Source organism: Pinus tabuliformis, chromosome 2_2, assembly GCF_031772625.1.
Source record: "Pinus tabuliformis cultivar Carrire ecotype Pingquan chromosome 2_2, CPIR1, whole genome shotgun sequence".
Classification (NCBI taxonomy): Eukaryota; Viridiplantae; Streptophyta; class Pinopsida; order Pinales; family Pinaceae; genus Pinus; species Pinus tabuliformis.
This window is the reverse complement of record NC_142300.1, coordinates 1106932376-1106947564: the sequence shown is the minus strand read 5'-3', so window position 1 is coordinate 1106947564 and position 15189 is coordinate 1106932376. Positions and strand designations below refer to the sequence as shown.

At 37.2% G+C, this 15189-nt stretch overlaps 1 protein-coding gene across 4 annotated transcripts in view; it reads right to left on the bottom strand.

Annotated features, from left to right (window-relative positions):
* LOC149197264 (uncharacterized) overlaps positions 1-9787 on the bottom strand; it is a 208169-nt gene extending 198382 nt beyond the window's left edge. For 3 of the 4 annotated variants that reach the window (XM_089405799.1, XM_089405800.1, XM_089405802.1), the window contains exon 1: positions 9550-9787. The gene's annotated coding sequence lies outside the window, so the exon portion shown is untranslated. Of the gene's footprint in view, positions 1-9499 lie in introns of all 4 variants that reach the window. The other variant, XM_089405801.1, reaches the window with a different exon arrangement.
* Positions 9788-15189: the final 5402 nt, after the last annotated feature.

Genomic DNA, 15189 nt, shown 5'->3' with positions numbered 1-15189 from the left:
CTTCTCCCCACAGAAACTTTGGAAGACCCTGGTCACATAGCATGGCACGGGCAGCTTCCACAATAGTCCTATTCTTGCGTTCAGCAACACCATTCTGCTCAGGAGTATATGCAGTGGTAGTCTCCCTCTTAATGCCAGCTTCTCTGCAAAAGTCTTTGAACTCATTTGACTTATATTCAGTGCCATTGTCAGTCCTCAAAATCTTGATCTTCTTTCCGGTCATATTTTCCACCAAGGCTTTGAAGGTACGGAACCACATGAAAGCCTCATCCTTCTTCTTCAAGAAGTATATCCAGGTTTTGCGAGAGAAGTCATCAGTAAATGTCATATAGTAAGAACATCCCCCCAGGGATGTTACAGGCAACATACCGGAAAGATCAGAATGGACCAGTTGCAATATCTCAGATGTCTTTGTGACACTTGAGGGGAAAGGTCCCCTTGTATGTTTTCCTTCAGCACAGCCCTTACATACACCTTTATGATTATTTCCAAAATCAGGCATCCCTGTCACCACCTTCCTTGCTTCGGGAAGAGCCTTGTAATGAAGGTGTCCAAATCTTCGATGCCATAGTTCGGTTTGACGGATAGTATCACAAGTCATAGCTCCCAACGGACTCCCTCCAACCTGGTAGAGTGTACCAACTCTAAAACCAATTGAGATAGCTTCCTTGAAGCTCTTCTTCCACATGAGTACCTTTCCATCAGAGAAAGTTACATAGAAACCTTTGTCTTCCATGGCAGATACAGACACAAGGTTTTTCTTCAATTTGGGTACATAGAGTACATCTTGTAGATGGAGGACTTGTCCTTGAGACAAGTGGAGAGTCACAGTCCCGGTCCCTTTCACAGGATAAGTGGCATTATCCCCAAGGATAATTTCTAGATTAGTATCCCTTTCAACCATGTCAGAAAGTGCTTCCTTGAATCCGGTGATGTGTCTTGAGGCACCACTATCGATTAGCCAGACATCCATAGTGTCGGGCGGAGATGCAGCTGAGAGAGCAGATATTAGAATATACTCATTTCTTTTATTAACAACATTAGACTCCTCATACCTGGTATTTCTGGTCCTTTTAGAAGGTGGATTGTTTCCTTCAAAGTGAGCCTTCCTCTTTCCTTTGGATTTGTCATTTCTTCGATTCCCATTCCTTCGGTTGTTGTTGTTGTCGTCACTATCGGGAGAATTCTTCTGGAAGGGGCATTCTCTAGCATAGTGTCCAGTCCTATGGCAGGTGAAACATTTACCCTTCTTCTTTTGAGTCTTAGTCCTTCCTTTGTCCTTGGAACCACCAGAGTTCTTCTTTCGGGAATGAGCAACATAGGCAGCATTTCTTTCATTATCAAATTCCTTCATCCTTGTTTCTTCTTGCATACATCTAGACAGAAGCTCATCTAAGTTAGGGATGGTATTATTGTTGAGAATGGTAGTTGTGAATACTTGCCATTCATATGGAAGTCCTCCAAGTGCGGTGAGAACCATCTCACGATCAGTTATTGTCTCCCCAATAGCTAGCAGATTGTTCCTGGTTTCGGTCAACTTCATAAAGAAAGTTTGAATAGACTCGTCTCGGCCCTTCTTCATATTCTTCAACTTGTTCTTGAGAAATAGCACTTGGTTCACATTGTTTACTCGGAACATAAGTATCAGTTTGTCATACATCTCCTTGGATGTGCCTAGTTCAGATATGTAGGCAACCAGACTCTTATTTATGGATTCCCTGATCAGCAGCTTTGCTCTGATTTCTCCCTTCTTATACTTGTGTTTAACAGCAGCAAAGGCATTTGATGGAGGTTCTTGAATCTTCCCTGTCACATGATCTAGGAGATCATGATCTTCTAATTTGAGATCTAATAACATCTTCCAGGCATGGAAGTCATCACTTCCAGTCAGCTTGTCATTCTCCCTGAATTCAAGCTTAGAGGAATCCATTTCCTTCGATGATGATTGCTATAGATAGAGTTTGTCTTCACCTCAGCTCTGATACCATGTAAAGTTTTGTAGATGTTCTATGCTAAGAGCAATTTCACTTTTCTCACAGCAATCATACAAGTAGATAAGCAAAATGCAGATAGAACATATAAGCAGATCTTACAGAAGACAAATCAGAAACAAGAAAAATGTATGTGTTCGTTTCGGCGGTCAACAGGATGCTTCAACCAGCAAAGTCTCCTTTGGTCAGCCAGCCCAGCATGTGTCACAACAACCCTCCAACCAGTAGATGAGTCAACCCAAGTCAGTTCTACAAAAGTCAACGCTGTCCTGAAAAGTCAACGCAGGGGCAGCAAGCTAAGAGTCAACGCAATAGCAAAATGGTCAACCCTTTGACCTCGATTTTTGTGCCAGGTAGTACGGCCTTCAAAAATCGAACCTCCCACAAGTTTTCAGCTTGTTTGGACCAAGCGTTGACCAAAGTCAACGCTGGTCAAACTTCTGCGAAACCCTAGCAGCAGAAACCCTAGCAGCAGAAAAATCCTCTTCGTCCTTCCCACCTGTGGCTGAAATTCGTCCTCCAGGTAGCTCGTACTTTTTAGGATGAGAGAGGAAGATGTGAGTTGTGTTGTGATCAAATTCTCTCCAACTTTTCCTGTATATATATCCATCAATGAGGGTGTGTGACACATCTGTTGGGCATGTGAGCCTACATTACAAAACTGGCTGACCTTGCACATATAATTTATTAAGAATAATAAATTCAAAATATAAGTTCTGCTCATCGGATTAAGACTATTTTTATATGGATTTTACACCTCTCAGAAAGAGGAATCCAACAAAAATATTAGCCTCTTAATCTGAGCATCAGAACATGGAGTTTGGACCTAGTTGTCCAAATTTAACAATATCCCCTTCAATGCTTCCCGTTCACCATATTATGAGTCTATGTTTGACGCCATACATGGTGCTAGAAAAGGCTTCAAAGGCCCTACTATGCATGAGATAAGAGGGTATCGTTTGCAGAAAGAAATTGTCTCCATTAATGAGTATTTGAAAGATTTCAAGGACTCATGGGCAAGAACACGATGTACCATCATGTCAGGTGGATGGACTGATCAAAGGAACCATACCATCATAAACTTTCTTATCTTCTGCCCACAGGGAACCATGTTTCTAAAATCAGTTGAAGCATTTGATAAAGTAAAAGATGGACAATTTTTGTTTCAGCTATTGGATGAGGTTGTTGAGGAGGTAGGGGTGGCTAATGTTGTTCAAGTCATCACAGATAATGCCTCTAACTTTGTTGGTAAACTGTTAGAGGAAAAACACAAAACCATCTTTTGGACACCATGTGTTGCACATTGCATAGACCTCATGCTTGAGGATATTGGCAAATTAGATTGGGTCAAAAACACTGTAGATCATGCCAAAAGCATAACAAAATTTATCTACAATCATTCATGGATATTGAGCCTGATGAGGAAACACACAGGGGGCAGGGATATTATTAGGCCTGCCATGACTAAATTTGCTACTCATTTTTTGTAATTGCAATCTATGCTTTCACAACATAGAAACTTGCAAAAGATATTTTCCAGTCAAGAATGGAATCAAACCCAATGGAGAATCAAAGCCAGTGGTCTAACAAATAGGAAGGCAAAGAATTGAAAAAGAAAGTTAATGAATAAATATTTTGGAGAACGGCAGCAGAGATTGTGAAGCTTGTTGAGCCACTAGTTAAGGTGTTGCGATTGGTGGATGGGGAAAGATTGGCTATGGGCTTTATTTATGAAGCTATGGATCAAGCAAAGGAGCAAATAAAAAGGGCATACAAGGATAAAGTGGCTAAGTATGGGCCCATTTGGGCAATCATTGATGAAATATGGAACAACCAACACCATCGCCCTATACATGCAACTAGGTATTTTTTGAATACACGGTATGATTATAAAGCTAAGGCGGGCAGGAGCTTTGAAGGGGGAGGTTAGAGATGGATTGATTGACTGCATTGATCGCATGATCCCATTGGAGTGTGATCAGTTGGAGATACACCGACAAGCCACAAACTTTAGCAATGCCTCAGGTACCTTTGGGAAGAACCTAGCAAAGATTGCAAGGGAAGCAGATGAGCCAGGTAAACAAAAATTTCAATTTTCAAATTCTTAATACTTATTTTGTTAAATCGTTTATAATTTGAAAGTTGGATGTAATTTGTAATTTTGTTGAGCTAACTCATTACACTGCTATGTTTTTTGCAGCACAATGGTGGGAGGCTTTTGGTAGCCATTGTCCTAAATTACAGAAGTTTGCAATTCGTATTTTGAGTCAAACTTGTAGTGCTACTGGGTGTGAGCGCAATTGGTCTGTCTTTGAGAGGATTCACACAAAGAAGAGAAACCGTTTGGATCAAAAACACTTAAATGATCTAATCGATGTCCAATACAACCTTCGGCTCAGACGCAACCAATTGCTGAACAAAAAACCTAATTCAGATCCCATTGTGTTGGAAGACATTAATCCAACATCAAATTGGGTAGTGGAGAGTCATCCAGCAGAGTTTCATTCTGATGAGGATATTGATTATGATTATGAGACGATAGCATCACTCGAACATAATGTTCAGTTGAATGCAGATCCTGATCCACTTGTACCAGCTCAAGGCCAGCAAGCCCTCCAGTTGTAGGCGCTTCCTCTGCTCAACCACGACAGAAGCGCATATCTCGTTTATCTCAGCTTGCAACTGTTGCACAGCCTGCTAGTGCTACCACTTCTACAGTTGCAGTTGGAGATGATGAGGAGGAGGAGCCATGGGGCCCCCTGTCTGACTCTAATCCAGAGGTTGATCCAGATGATCTTGGCTCCTCTAGCAGTAGCCAATAGTACTGGTCATAGTTTACTTTTGTTGTAGAGACCATTTCTAGCCTCCTTGGTTATGTGTTTTTGTTTTGATCTCTATATCATCATCATGTATGTATTGGACAATGCATTGGGTGCCATTTTGATATAATGGATATATTCATGAGCCTACTTTGATCATATGTTGTCTTCTATCTATATTCTAATGTTGTGCGTTTGGAAACATGAATGAAAATCTTTAAAATTATGTTTTTTCTTAAAAAAAAAATATTTAATGTATTTTTTACAATGACCGAGTCATTGAAATCGAGCCACCCGAGTTGATACCGAGTCAGAGTCGATGCTCGGCCAAGTCGGAGTCGGAGTTTTAAAACATTGCTTGGTATATGGTGGCTATTTATGCTACCGGAAGGTCGAGGGTTTTGGCTGCCTTATGGGATCCCCGATGGGCTAAGATGAAGGCTTTTTCCTGTTCAGCGAGTATTTTCTTGGTCGGAAGCATTAGAGGCCTCCCGAGGAGGACTCATATTCTCAATGTATACACCCCTTACAGGGAAAGGGAGGTTTTTTTGGAACAACATAGTAGCATCGGGAATTTTACATTCGATTTCTCTGATATTGGCTGGAGACCTGAATTGCACTACTAGGCTAGATGAAGTTTGGGGCCATTCCCGAAGTATTGATCAAATGGCACAAAAACTCAAAGATATTATCTTTGAACACAATTTGGTTGACATTTGCCCATATAAGAGTGCACCTACCTGGGACAATGGTAGGAATGGAATGAACTACATAGCAAAGAGATTGGATCGTTTCCTTTTACATGAACAAATGGTGGAAAAAATTGGCAATGTGCAATCCTGTATTGTCAATAATTATATATCAGACCATCGACCAATTATTCTCTCATGGCGACGTGGGGATACGAGATTTGGTATGTCGTTTAAATTTAACAGGGTATGGCTGGAAGACCATGAATTTGAGGACCTTGTCCGTGCACACTGGTCTGAAGACAGAACTGTTGGTCTATCCCCCATGGAGGACATCTTACACAGGCTACGTGCCTTAAAAGTAGTGGTTAAGAGATGGGAACAAAAGAAAAAGGCACTACAAAAACAGGAGCCGGCAGATATAGAAAAGGCCCTAGTGCCGCTACATGACCATATGGTCACACAATCCCCGTCTGTCGAAGTGCAGGAACACATTCACGCACTCGAGATGAAGAAGAAGAAGATCCTTCAGCATAAGGAAATCACATGGCGCTTAAAGAGCCGCGATATATGGATCCGGGAAGGGGGCAAGAACACTAAGTTCTTTCATCGTTATGCCAATCACAGAAGGAAGGTGAATACCATTTGGGAGATAGCAGACACTTAAGGGAATTGTTAGCGCACGCAACAGGAGATCGCTAATCTTGCGGTCACTCATTTTGAACATGCCTATAGACGCAAGGAACTTGATAGCGGGGAGGCACAAGTCTGGGGGGTAAGTGAATACCCTATGATGTTTGAGGAGGCAGCGAATTAGGAGCTGTACAAGCCTGTCATGGTGGAGGAACTGTTTCAGGTTATAAAAACATTGAAGGGTGACAAAAGCCCGAGACCAGATGGCTGGACGGTTGAACTTTTTGTTCATTTCTATGACATTTTTCAGGAGGACCTTCTAAAAATGGTGGAAGAGACAAGAATTAAGGGGTATATACATCTACATATAAATTCTACTTACATTGCCCTCATCCCTAAGAAGGCAATGACTACCACTTTTGCTGATTTTCGCCCCATTTCTCTCTGCAATCTTATTTATAAGATTATTTCTAAGACTATCGCCACATGGATGAAGGCAACGTTATCAAAGTACATATCCCCGGAACAATATGGTTTCCTCCATAACAGAATAATACATGACACCATGGCCATACCTCAGGAGTGCCTGCACACTATTCAAGTAAAAAAGATGAATGTTGCAGTTATGAAGGTAGATCTCAAAAAGGCATACGATTGCTTAGATTGGGGATATTTGCGCATGGTTCTACATAAAATTGGTATAAGGCCCAATGCAGTTGAATGGATAATGGCATGCGTCACAAATGTCAGATACGTTGTGGTAATAAATGGTTATCCATCTTGTTTTTTCGGAGCCGGGAGGGGACTTAGACAAGGTTGCTCCCTTTCTCCCCTTTTATTCATACTTGCTATGGACGGTCTAAGCCTGCATATTAAAAAAGCGGTGGTGGCAGGTCAGTTTGATGCATTACAAATCAATAGACAAATTTCTATTTCTCACAAATTTTTTGTAGACGATATTTTGTTAATGGGAATGATTAGCAGATACAAATGGCTCACACTATCCCAAATCTTCAAAAAAATTGGGAGAGCCACGGGTCTACTTATGAATGACCTCAAATCCTCCATCCTATATGGATCATGCAACTTAGAGGACATAGTATATATACAGAGAAATTTCGGGGTGGGAGCGGAAGCACTCGCTACGGGCATGAAATTCTTAGGATATCACCTAAAGCCATGTAAATACAAGAATATCAACTAGATGTGGCTTGTAGATCATTTTCATAAGAGAATCAGGGGTTGGGAATACCGGTGTCTCTCTCTGGGAGGCCGTATAACCCTCACCCAGTCGGTGCTCACCCAACTGGGCATCTATTGGGCACATTTATTTCGAATCCCGCAACTCATTATAAACTCACTAAATCGTATAATGGCACAATACATATGGTCTGGGGCGAGAAAAAGCTTCAATTCCACCTAGTCAAACTGGAGAAGATTGCTAGACTGAAAAAGCTCGGAGGATGGGGCATCATAAATATCAGACGTTTTGCCTAGGCACTATTGTTAAAGTCATTATGGCGGGGAATCTTTGGTGAAGGCATATGGGGTAAGATTATACGCTTCAAATGTCTCAAGAATAAAGACTTTATATGCTGGATGCGTCAGGGATCAATTGGCAACAAAAAAGGATCGAAGATATGGTGCAGTTTTAACAAGATTAAAGAGCTTTTCTTACAGAACATATGCTAGCAATTCGGCACTGGACACCGGATTATTATGGGAAAGGATCGTATCCTAGGTACGAGCACAGAATCACTTATTTCAGTTGAGTTATTAAACCTTCTCAATAGCAGAGGCATCTTCTTCTGGAACCAGGTCATCCGGGAATGGATTGGTAACATACCAATTTGGAAGGAGCCCAATCAACTGGAACTCACCGGACATCTGGAACTGGAATGGAACCGAATCATAGATATGATGAAAAGTGTTGGCTTTTGCTATGACCGCAGGCAGGATCAATTGGACCAGGAAAAAAAAAATTGCGGAGATTGAAGTAGCGGACAGCTACTTTAACCTTTGCATGAGAGAACTGCAGCTCACTGGAAGTTGTTGGTTCTACAAATTTTGGCATATGAATCTGCCTATCAAGTTAATCATGTTCCTGTGGCTGACATAGAAAAATAAAAACCTTACCTAGGACAATCTACAAAAGCGAAATCGACAAGGGGACAATCTACAAAAGCGAAATCGACAAGGGCCGAGGATCTGCTACCTATGTCAAAACAAGGGCGAAGATATCAGACATCTATTTCTACAATGCCCATATTTTGTCTGTATATGGAAACATTTTACTGCAAATATGAATATTCCATATGTCCAATACAATAACATAACCAACTGGTAAAAATGGTGGAGTACTCAATGCTCCAGATGGAGGATGCTCTCCTTGGCAGTTTTTTGGGAGATTTGGAAATGGCACAATCAGTTTATCTTTGGAAGGTTAAAGTTGAGAGAAGATATGATTATTGGCCACATAGATCGATGGATCAATTTTGGTCAGGATAATCACAATTCGCACAAAAATAAGGATGACAAGGGGATGGCTCCATGCAATGCATACCCCGCAGACTATTTTGATGGGGCTTCACAAGGAGGGAGGTGCGGGTGTGGTGTTTGGATTAAATATATTGAAGACCAAGAGGTTTGGATACACTAGTAAGCGGGAGAGGGATCAAACATGAAAGCAGAAGCCATTGCTTTGTGGGGGTTAATATGGTTCACAAAATTCATGGGTATCCCACACATACAAATCTATGGAGATTCCCATTGTATCATTGACCATATCATTGGAAAAAACAATATACAACAGAATTCACTGCAAGGCTAGCTAAGTCGAATACAAGAGCCATGGGCCACATTCCAGGAATCCACCATACAACACATCAGCTGAGACTACAACAAGAATGCAGACAGGATGTCAAAGAAGGGTCTACTGGATACATCAGAAGGATTACACATTCAGATAAAAATGATGACAAGGAGGATAGAAGTTGGATGCCTCCTCCTGCCCAGGTAGGACACTCTCTCCTTTCCTTCCTGAGCAAAAATGGACCAACACAGATAAGTATCTTTTAATATACATTTTTGACCTTCATTTTTGTATATGGTAAATATGTAAACAATGACACATTGATGCTTTTGCACATAGATGACAATGTTTGATAATGAGCACTCTCTGGGTATAACAGAGGTATATAGTTTTGTAAATAATGTGGTATGGAGCCAGCTTTTAATGCCGCATATAGATATTATCCCGAACAGCTTGATATCGATAGATAATTTCTGGAATATGCTGTTTATATGTACTGTTTTATATAATACAAAACAGGCGTTTTCTCCTGCTGGAAAAAAAGCGGAGAGGTACCAGAAACGTGGTGGAAAATATCAATTTGGACACAACCCACGGAGACGTACCAGAAACGTGGTGGAAAATATCAATTTGGACACACAACCCCCGGTAGCCGCGAAGCAAAAATCTTTGGTTCAGCAATAGCTCAGTGAATCCGCGGTCAGAACATCTCTGTCCAATGGTTGTCAAGATGAAAACAAGAGAACTAAGGGCGTCGAAAGGGTTTAAGAAATCATTCCAGACCGGGCTTCTTATTCTCCGCGTGAAAGAGAGGGAAGTTGACTGCGACGAAGGTCGTGGTAGGAAGGCTCTTAGTAGTAGGAATTCCCTGCCTTCTTTTTTTGTTTTTTTCTCGTTTAGGTTAGGTGTTTTATTAATATTTCCTTTAATTCAAAATTTTTTCATTAAAATTAATAAGTTTATAAATTAAAGAGTTATAAATAGGTTTATTTAAATTATATAAATTTATTAAAAATATTAACGGTTTTAACGGATTGTTTGATATCATCTAATCTATATTTATTTCAGAATAGTCCTTTTAACTTATTATTTAAAAGGAATCAAAATATAATTACTAAACAAATAATTTTTAGTCATTTAATAAATATTTATATATATTTTTCATAATGTGAATTAAAAGAGGTAATGCATATCAATTTAAATAAATATACTTGGAAAAAAGAGTTAATCAAAATAAATATACTTGGAAAAAAGACTTAACCATTAAGTTATACTAACTAATTATTTAATCATTAAACTTTAAATTTACCTGAATTTATCACATAACAAAAGTTTTCACATATGGAATAGAATCAAAATTATTAAATCTAAAAAAATTAACTAATTCAAAGAAATTAAATACTATAAATTCATATCCGAAATAAATTAAAGGAGTTGTCTATAATGCGACTTTTTGGAGATTCCGGTGACGGAATCCGTCGGAAGAAATTGAGCTTAAATCTTGATTTGTTGCAGTTAAAATGGTTTTTTAACTGCATATTTGGATTCAGCACCCTCGAAAACCCCTGGGATGCTTTCATTGTGCAGAAACTAGCTATCAAACTTGCGATTCCAATAAATTCCCATTCGACCGGAAAAACCGGCTGGAAAGACTTTCAAAAAGTCGCATTATAGACAACTGCTAAATGAAATACATTTAGTCTCAATTAAATTGGAAAGAGGAAAAAAAATTAATAGTTACATATAAAATTGAATCAGAATTAACAAAAAAAAAACAAAAAAAAAAAAAAAAAAAAAAAACAAAAAAAACAAAAAAACAAGAAAACAAAAACAAAAACAAAAAAATAAATAAATAAATAAAATAAAAATTTAACTAACTAAAAAAAATTAAATACAATAAATTCATATCCTAAATAAATTAAAAACATTTAGTCTGGATTAAATTGAAAAGAGAAAAAAATTTAATAATTAGCAACCAATATATTTTGAATCAAAATTATTAATTCTAACAAATTAACTAACTAATTATTAAATTTCCCCAACCATTAATAAGAAGATAATGCATATCAATTAATATACATGGGAAACAAGTTAATCAATTAAATTCAACTAACTAATTATTTAATCAATAAATCTTAATCCCATAACAAAAGTTTTCACATATAATTTATTTGGTTTGAAATTGAAAAGATTTTTTTTAATAATTATTAACGGATATACATATGAAATTTAATCAAAATAATTAAATCTAACAAATTTACTAATTAATTAATTAGTAAACTTCCCCTACCCTTGATCTAGTCAAATTTAGTTGTAGTCCAATTAATTGTAGTTGTTTCCTATGGTCCAAATTAGTTGCTTCTTTCTAGTTGTTTGAATGAGGGGTCTCTCATTTAATATGTTGTTATGATCTAGTTTTTCAACTTGTCGTGACGATGAACCACACTTGTTGGTTCGAAACACGTTGACAAATGAATTTTGATGTGATTATAGCTGAAATTTGTTCTTGTAAACTTGTTATGGATCACATAAGCCTCAATTCTATAACTAAATAAACTTAAAATAGATATTGAAAGATTTAAGAGAAATAACAGGGAAAAAGGAAAGAAAAACAAACAAGGAGATAAATAAAAGGAAAGGAGAAACAAAAGGAACAAAGATGAAAATAGAGGCATCAGAAAATAACCCTAAAGACATAAAGCATGAACAAAAACAAAGAAATGTGAGGGAACAAGAAACAAAAGGGAAAGTAAGAAAAAGACCAAGGACTAAGTAACCTGAAAAGCCGAATGTTTACTTAACTTTCAACTATGTAATATACACCCCCACCCCTCTCTCTTTTTTGACAAGGACTTGCATCAATGAAATAAAGAAAATTACAATATTTAGGAAAACCTACAAATTGATATAACTCAAATTTTGGCAGCAACGAAATAACTCGTAAAATTACAATATTTAGGAAAATCCACGAACTAATATAACTCAGATTTATTTTTAGAGTTAAGATTACAATGTATGATCAAAATGAACAATATCCATATAACCAAAATACTCTAAAAACACAATTGGAGCATACTCATTAAATATGGAAATGCATAAGTCTGATTTTGAATCGAAATCTGCAAAATCATAATATCAATGTTACTATAGCAAGCTCTAAAATCTTTTTTGTTACCACAAATATCCTCAAATCTTCTCTGGATTATTGATATCAAATCAACAATGAAGTCGGTTGTGATCTTTGTGATCTCTGTGTGAAATCACCAGAATGTCACCTGCAAGGGTTTCGTCCTCACAAACCAAGAAGAAGTAATCTCCTCGAGAAAATAGCAATATCAAATATCAAAACCAACATATGAAATGAACTCCACAAATTTGTTTTTACAACTCTCCCAAAAAGTTCAACCATGTTCATGAAGCCATGTGAGACTAAATAAAATCAATTTTATTCTCCCAATTAAAGGCCTCATTCTCTTCATTTTATTTTTGAAAAATAAATCATCTTTTACTTTATAACTAGCCCTTATAGTCCCTTCATTAAAAATATTAAAATAACAATAAAGTTAAAACTTTGATTTAACTTTAATAACTTGTCATTATTTTATTTAAACCCACCCGACTATATAAAATGTTGAGATAATTATCCAAATTGAACCCACCAACAATATTAAAATTAGTAACCCTGCTAACTGACCGAGTCGGTGCTTGTAACTAACTCACTAAAAATAGTAAGCATTGAAAATTGTCCAAATGAGATCTCAATTAACTAGCAAACATTGCTAAACTACTAAATTAATTTCCTCCAAGGTTCCCTAACCCTAACCCAATAGCCTACGGGAACCAACTAATAGGCTAGAGGTCCACCAAGTCCACTGGTTAGGAATGGGACATACAGTCCCCCCTTCCCAAATTGCTTGTCCTCAAGCAATGTCAGCTTTGGATGTTGCAATATATGTTTGTTTTCCCATGCGGCATCCTCTACTAACAAGTTCTTCCATTTGACTATAAACTCTTTGATGACCCTCTTATGAGGAGTCCTCTCTCAAGTATCAATGATGGCCTCTTAAATTAATATCAACTTCCCCTCCTCATCCAATGGTAGCAACTTAGTTGAGGGAATCATCTTATGACCAAGTGCCTTCTGAGCCTAGATACATGAAATGCATTATGAACCCTGCTACACGCCAGCAGCTCAAGTTCATAGCCAACCTCTTCAACCCTTCGAGATACTCTAAATGGTCCATAAAACCTAGGCTTGAGTTTTTTTCTCTACTCTTCTTGAGAGTAGACTATCTATATGGCTACAATCTCAACTAGACCATGTCTCCAACCTAAAAATTGCACTCTACCCGATGTTGAACATCATACAACCTTAGTTGATTATGTGCCCGTTGCAAATTTTCCTTCATGACTTCAAGATGTCCTAACTCTTTTATAGTAATTCATTTTCCTTAAGCATTTTATTATCCCAAAAAAGTATATCCATGAAGTTGGGAGCCTCGAAACCATATAAAGCCAAGAATTGCGACATCGTGATAAACATGTGATAAGTAGTATTATAGCAATACTCACCAAGGTGTAGCCATTTCATCCAAGCTCTATATTGTCCATAAACATAGTTCTTAAGATACCCCTCCATCCATGTGTACATTATATATGTTTGACGTGTGGGTGGTAGCTAGTGCTAGGAGTGAGCTCAATTCCACTCAATTTGAAGAGCTCCTGCCAAAACATACTCAGGAACTAGTTGTCCTTGCAACTAACAATATTCTTGGGCATCTCTTGCAATCTGAAAATCTCTCTGAAAACAAAGTAGCTACTTGTGATGTTGTATAAGTCGTTGAAATGGCAAATAAGTGCGCAAACTCGGTTAATCTATCAACCCCCGCATAGATGCAATCTTTACCGAGTACCTTAGGTAGCCTTGTGATGAAATCCATAAAGATGGATTCCAATTTATTATTAGGAATGGGCAAGAGCTTAAGGAGACCAACTGGATAAGTATGTTCATTCTTATTTTGTTGGCAGGTATGACTCTCTCTAACATACTTAAGGACTTCATTCTTAAGTCCTTTCCATGTGAATCTCTCTTGAATCTACCTATAGGTTTTAAAGAAGCCCAGGGGACCAACCATAGGTGCATCATGAAATGTCCTCAATATCTTTACCTTAAGCTATGAAGAAGGCACCAAATAAATTTCGCCCTTATACATGATCAACTCATTTACCATTATATATTTGCCATCATGAAATGTGCCTTCCATAACTGATCCAGATTGGATCATTATAATGTTTTTTCATCCATCTTGATGCTTTTAGAGTGGAAAAAGTGGAGTAATTAGCTCATGGGACCATTTTTTACTAATGGAATCTAATTTGGCAAAACATGGTCTGAAACCTCCAGGAGTATTTTGAGGCATCAAATGATGATTTTTGGGGGTAAAAAATTTCTACACAAAGAGCCTTTCCAACGATGCAAGAATCACATCAATAAGTCTGTATGCAAAAGTTATGCCACTCAGAAGTTGACCTTCATGTTTTCACCACCATAATTCGAGAGGATGCCACGTAAGGCCCCAATATTCATGGAAAAGGGGCTAGCCACATGATTATGATAAATGCCTTTCGTTGTTTATAATCACGGTGTGAACTGCAATTAAGTTGAATTTTGATGTTTCTTTATGTTTTACATTAAAGTGATTAAATCATGTAATGTTAAGATTGAGAAGCCTATTTTTCTTTAAGTGTTCAGGTATGTAGTTGAACTTTAATGTTTCTCTACTTTTTACATTAAATTGATTAAATCATATAACGTCAGTTTTTTGGGTTGTCATAGATATAGGATATATGAGAAGATATTGTTTCACAAACTTTTACACATAAGAACTTCATATATGCCATATCAATAATAACAATAAGTATAATATGTCATATCAATAATAACAATCTATATACATATATGTGAGATCAATAATATATATATATAATTTTTAAATTCAGGTCTTTGTGTTCCATAATATGTTTGACAAAAAAAATTGTAAAAATTACATACGAGAAAATCTTGTTAACCAACTAATAGGATATCAATCAAATTTATAATAGTATCAAAACGCTTATATTATCTTACTTCTTATGTAAAAATAAAAATAAAAATAATATATATATATATATATATATATATATATATTATAAAATTTAATTAAACTATAATTTCATATATATATATAGTTTAAATATATGTACAT